Raw genomic sequence first — 6,936 nt, 5'->3', positions numbered from 1 at the left:
ACGCTTCCTTACCTGTGCCCCCAGGACAGGGAGGAGACAGACTCTGATCCTTAAACCAAGAGAGCCAAAAACTACATTTTATTAGTGCTTTTGGTAAATCAAAAGGGCAGGAGCAGCTATTGTTGCTCACTAATGTTCTTAATTAACTATAATTTATTGAAAAGCACCAATGGAAAAAAATCCTAAATCTCATGGCTTGTCAGAAATCAAATGTCATTTTGTTATGCCAAGAGTAGTAAATAAACCCAACATGAATAGACATGAAAGGGCTTTCTAGAAGTGGTTGGCTGCGATAATTCCACTCAGGAAGCTGCTGAAGAGCAGCAGAGCCTGGCTGCCGTAGCGTTTGCCGTCTCTTTTCCCCTGTGTTGTTATAACGGGGAGGGGGGGACTGAATTTTCTTTGTAGCATTCGTTGACTTGACCGCATGGAGCTGTGCTTCAGAAGCCTTCATCCTGGGGCAGAACACTTTTTACATACTTTATAAATTGTTTTGACTATTTTCAGATTAACTATTGAACCACAGTGGAAGCGTATGGATTCAAGATATTTCTGGTGATTGTGTAACTGGAAAAAACTGTCCTGATTTTAAAGTATTTTTGGCATACAAGTGAAAGTAAATAAGCAATTTTGGAGACTCACTGGAAAGTAATTGCTCCTGCAGGACACTAGCTGTGCCAGGAACTCTGGCAGATGCACTGAGCCCTCACTATTAAGCTTCAAATGAAAGCATTTTTTAATGCAAAAGATCAAAAACAAGGATATATAATCTAAAATGTAAGGAATTTGGAAAGAACAGTTGCCTGTGAAAGGAAATGTCTAAACATATGAACCGCATTAGGAGGGAATACAATGGAAGAAAAGCCCGATAACCTCCAGAGACACCTTGGCTTGCTGTGGTGGGAAGCATGAGCTGTGGTGGCAGTGACACGGCCGAGATGCCGGCAGTGACGTTGGTGAGCTGCCTCTGACTGTGGCTGTGCTGGTGACACGCAAACCTCTGAGTGCTTGGAGATGAACTCGGGCTAATCAGACCCGCAAATGCTTGGACCAGCTGAATTTCTGATGACGATGCTGGGTGAGGAAGCAGGAGGAAAAGCAGCACCTTGTTGCAGGTGACGGTGAACCACCAGGACAGCAACCTTTAGATAGGAACAGCCTGTCCTTGCATTTCCATCCAGTGATTCACCAGTGACTATGAAAGAGTCATAAAAGCACCACTGTTAGCTAATGTGTCATTAAAGGAAGTGTTCTGCTTTTTTTTCCTACACAAGAAGTTAACAAAGTATTATTTTTCACTGCCTTCATGCTCTAAGCTGGCATTTCAAAGGCTGAAGCTACTGTCCTTTGTTGTTGCTCTACTTGCTCATCTCAAAGCCGTAATTGAATCCACCCAGGCTGCTTTGCAGGTCTCTGAGCTGTCAGCTCTCTTGGAGGCTGTGTGTACAAAGCACGGTGCTATTAGCTTCAGCAGCTTAACAGTAGATCAGTAAACCTCAAGGGGCTGTGGACAGCCACACACTCTGTAGTGAAGGACACAAGTGGTTTTGAAACTGAAGCCACCTGCAGAAAAACTTCAAGAAATGTGTTTGGTCCTCCCCACATCTCTCACCTCAAGTCTTGTTTTTCTTCTCTTTCTTTCTTTCTTTCTTTCTTTCTTTCTTTCTTTCTTTCTTTCTTTCTTTCGGCCACTGTATTCTCAAACTGCCCTTTTCTTGGGCTCCCAGCCTGGGGACAATGGCTCAGAAATAACCTTTTGTGGAGTACATTTATCTAGGTTTGTAGACGCTCCTTTGGCAATCAGATCAAATGGCCATGTCCGAAGAAGCCTTCCTGAAATGCTTAGAATACTTCAGTGCAGGATGACAGATGAAATAAAGCATTTTAATGTTGCACGATGTATGGCTTTGTCTTTAGGGTTTGTATCTGGGTCCAATCAATGTAGTATCAAAGTCCTAAATCAAGCAGATGAACATTAGCTCTCCATTTATTCTAACGGGACATTTGATTCCTTTCTTGGTACACCAAGATGGGAGAGAGGCTGGCCTCTAGAGAGAAAAGCTTCCTGGTTACAATAAAATACCATCCCAGCCAGTACAAGTGAGATACGTGCACATCTCTGGTTCCCATTTCCCTGAAGGCCAAGCCATGAGGCTCAGTTCCAGCTCTCTGCACACCTGCTCTGTCTCGGCCGCCAAGTAAATGAAAGTTGTTTCCCTCCTCGTGAGCAGTCAGTGAAAAAGCTGCCTGTGTTGGCATCAGGCTGGGATTTTTTTTTCAGTCACTTCTTGATGCTTTTCCTTAACAAAAATGTCATGGACAATAAGAACAAAGTGCTGGAATTGTTAATATTAGGGGAGGTCCAGTTTCCTGACTGATAGAAGCTCATTAAATAAGTTGCCTTCTACTGGGTCCTTCATAGAAGCTTACAATATAATAACTTGTCTTCTATAGGTCCTTCATTTTTAAAGCAAATATAGCTGTCATTATATTCTGATTAAATTATATATTTATTCATATATAACCTATAGAAAACATCTCTATATGAGCATATATTTACATGTATACATACACATATGTATGAAAAGAAGGATTTTATCTGAGAGATGTATTAGTGGAAGGCTACAATAGGAGAAGGGCTCTTGCATTTGTAGATACAGATGTCTCTGCAAAAGGAGATACATGTTTTTACCTATAGCATCATTTTTTTTGGTGTTAAATGTTTCAATGTATTTGGGGAGAAAACCAACCAAACAAAACCTATGTTGCTCTGAATCGAATTGTGTGTGGCAGTGGACTGTGAGTTGAATGGGTTGAAGATGTATACACCTGTTAGATGTCTTTTGCATCGTGCCACTGTGCTCGTGCAGCAGCACTTCCCAAGTAAATAGGCTTGTGGCAGCAGAAGAGCAAGCTTGTTTTTTCATCCCAGATGTTTCTGCAAAGGAACAGTTCTGCAGAGCACGGCCGTACACCTTCAGGGAGCAACTGGCGCCAGGGAAGCAATGGGATATTGGCAGCAGGAGGAAAAGAAGCAATTTCAGGGATGTAAAGAGTCAGTTTAAGGACGTGGTGCAGGCTGAGCACTGCCTTGTGTACTGGCGTTTCATTTACCTGTTTGGTTTGGGTTTTGCCAAGAGCACAGCTGAGTTTTCAACTCCTCCGCAGTTTGGTAGCAACTGAACAAGTCGTTAGAAACCACCGAAACTCAAACCTCTACGAAAGCAATGGTCCCGCAAAACGTGAGCTGTTGTAGAGCACCTGACAGGGAGGCTGAGCTGACACAGCGCAAACTGGAGTGGCTTCGAGTGCCATTTCACATGTGCCGTTGTCCGTCTCCTCCTTGAGCCCTTGGCTGCTGCTGCCACTTCTGAGCAAGGCGGGTGTAGTAGAGAAACTGGTGCTACAAAAGAGATTAAACCCAGATAGATTTAGAAGCGAATGATAACTAAGGTCTTTAGGGCAAGGACTGCCTTTCCTCCTTGGTGTTCGTTCACTTCATGGCATAGAGGATTTTTTTCTATGCTTGGGACTTCTTGATACCACAGTACCAATAAAATAATCTGAATGAGAGCACATCAATACTAGGACTGTTCAAGTGCTGGGTGACGTAACATCACTGTACGAAATAACAGCTCGCTGAGATTTGCAATGCTCCAAACAGACGTGATGGGTTCGCTTCAGGAAACGGTGGGTGAAATCCTCTGGCTTTCTCGTTTGGGTCAGAAGAGGAATCACAGTGCTCTCCTCGGGCTCCAAAATCTCTCTCTCCCTGCAGAGGACTCTTGGCTTCTCCATTTCTGCAGCTGATAAGGACGTGCTATGAGGCAACCCCTGCAGGCACTTTGTATTTTGAAATGTGCTGCTCAGTGAAGCAAGATAGTCCCCTGTCGTTCCCCCCACGAAGAAAAAAAAAAAAAAAAAAAAAAAAAAGGTCCAGGAATAATATCTTAGAGCCAAAGCAGAAGTCTGCCAGGGAATGAATGCCCTTGGGTGGAGATTACTGATATTGTATTTGTTGTATTAGGCAAGAGAGGTCAGACCATTCTTTAGAATATGTTACAGTAAACAAGCTGGGTAGCTGAGCCCTTCAAAAGTTTCATTACTGATGAGTTTTAACGTTAAGAACTTCTATCGTACAAATCTTGATCAAGGGAAAGATAAATGTGCTGTTTTTTAGCATTTCACTACAAACACGGTGTTTGTGCCAACTGACACAATGATTAAATATGATCCTCTCTTCTCAGAAATGAGGAGAACTGTAACCGCACCGAGCTCTCCGCCGCTGATACAAGATAAAAAGAGTCAAATCGTGTGTGGTTTCCTTCAGACCAAACTTGTGGCGCGGCATTTCGTGAATGATGTTGTCCAAAGTCAAAATAATCTGTTTCGCCCAAAGGTGATTTCTACAGAGGACTGCAAAATTTATACAGAATAATAAGAAAGGTTTGTTCATCTTAGCGCTCTACATTGGCTCTTTGGTAGTGCAAATTGAAGATAAATGCCCCAGTATGGGAATGGGAATCCATAGGCGTTCAATTCATTTCATTCTAATGATGGCTAAAAGGGCAATCCAGCTTCAAAATAAGCTGGTTTTTGTATGCTGACTATTTTTTAAGTTAATACTCAGGACATTTCCCCAGCACTGTGCCCCTGCTGCCTTCTGCTTCCTGTGTGCTGTTGTCCCGCTGCTATTTCTGAGCGGTGCCACTGATGGCCGCAAGACCTGGGTTCAGCTCAGCTTCGTGCAGCACCATGCCTGCTGCAGCAGCAGCCCCACCACCAAGCCCTGCCAAAGCCACTGTACTGGTTACTGCAGAAAATTAGAGCAGCTGTTTGTTTCTTTTCAAGAGTATCAGAAAAACAAGAAGATGGTCCCCTCCCCATGTGGGCCAAAGGCTGCTTCAGCCTTTTCACTTTCAACCACACCAATAGCAATAATTCTTCTCTGCCTTTCTCTAAGGAGTTTTTCCAATTTATTGCTCTGATGCTGTGCAGGCCCTAGGTATCAGCTATGAGCGGCCTTCCCTTGTTGTAGACCAAGATAAAGGCAGCGACGGAGCCACTCCCCTAAAAAAGAGGCGAAGAATTGCAGCCCCAGACACCTTACCACAGTCAGGGTGCTACAAACGTTGTGCTTTGCAGCCTCACAAAGCCCTGCAGAAGGCTTGGTTTGCTGAATCTAAATAGGATGCCTCACCCTTCTCATGAGCAAAGCGCAGCCGGGGCTGGCGCTCGCGCTTCCTTCGTAGAAAGCCCTGACACCACACTGCTCCTCCTGGTTAACGGCAACCATTTCTGTCAGGCTCCACCAAAAAGCAGACCCTTGTTCGGCACAGCTTGGTCATGCCCTGTTCCCAAAGCTCCAGCAGATTTGTCCCGAGTCATTCAAGCTCTGTTTTGTAGGACTGTGTGTGGGGCAGCACCCTGCTCTGCAGATAACCTCTGTTGAACGCCTGGCAGGCTTGGAGATCAGAGCTCACACTACTGTGGGTGAGCTCAAGGAGGAAATTTGTTGTGACTGACAACTTGCTAATTCCTCCTGTGCCCCGAGATGGCCCTGCATTCACAATTTGGTCTCAAAACCTTTCTTCTGATGAAGGAGCATTTTAATGGCTCTGAATCGAAGGCTGTCATCGCATGGCTGATGGGATCCTGCATGGGGCATGATGAAATGTTAGACCCTAACAAGGCACACTGAGAACCTCCCTTCAGAAATGTGCTGTGGATGCAGGGAAAAGCAGCTGTAAAATTTGTTTTCTCACACGCTTTGTGGGTGTGGGGAGAGGAGATGGTCAGGAGCCAGGAGACATGAGGCTGGGATCCCCCATGCAAGCACAAAGCCAACGGCTTCTGACCCATATGGCAAAGGGCAGGGTGACTGATATCCTGGAGGGGGAAAGGGGAAATAACTGGTACTCGGTCCAAAAAAGAGGCAGCACTTCCAGGAGTGGTGTGTGTATGTGCATGGAGTGGGGGGAAAGAGCACAATTTGGGTACCAGCTACTCAATGGGGCATCTCCTGGGCCACGCTGCCTTCCCACGCTACCGGCTCCCCCCGTGCCCTCACTCAACTGCTGCTCTCACCCAGGATTCGTGCAGGAAACGTGGGTGAAGAGTTCCCCGAGAGCAGACGGGCTCCTGCTGTGGGCTGCCCACGGAGCCACCAGGCTCCTGCAGCGCGTTGACTCAGCGCGGTGCCCCGCTTGCAGCTGGGGATGTCCCATGGCACCTGCAGGAAATTTAATCAGAGTGTGGAGGTGTGCGGCTTGTTGCGAGGGCAGGAGCTTTGATGAGCTCAGCAGGGGAAAAAACTTCTAGGAAGGATTACTCTGAAGTTTTGGAGGCAAGGGACTGGTGCGGTTGTTTATAGCGTCACCTTTAACACAGCACACTGCTTAGAGTCCCCTTGGTGCACATGTGCACGAGCTGCAGCAGCAGCTTTTGGAGAAAGTGCATCTTTTGGAGGAGCTGCTCCATCTTCATGCAAGGAGCTCTGAGCACTCCCCTGCTTCAGCTCTTCTAGCAGCAAACACGTGCACGCAAACACACACACTCTGTGCTGGAAGCAAACCCATCTTTTCTAATGACTTTGCCTAGCTGTAGCTTCCAACCATTGCAGCTGCTGTTTCTTTTCTCTGCTGACTTCATGTTCCTACCCCAATAAAAAAAAAAAAAAATCTTGTGTTTGATACAAAAAAAAAAAAATTCACTTCATTAATCTAAACCCCTCTGGCTATACTGTCACAAAATACTGCTTGGAAAGAAGAAAGCTGCTTCTACGCTGCTGCCTCGGAGCGCTCCGTTGCTCAGTTACTTAAATCAGGAAGACCAAGATGTTCCCTCCTTTCCCGCCACCTCCACCAGCATGTTGCAAGAGTGAGCAAGACAGGAAAAAAAAGCTCTTACAATGTCCCATCTATGCGGTGTGTCAGT

The sequence above is a fragment of the Aythya ferina genome, assembly GCF_964211825.1.
Source record: "Aythya ferina genome assembly, chromosome: 26".
Classification (NCBI taxonomy): Eukaryota; Metazoa; Chordata; class Aves; order Anseriformes; family Anatidae; genus Aythya; species Aythya ferina.
Note: the sequence above shows the minus strand (reverse complement) of the source record.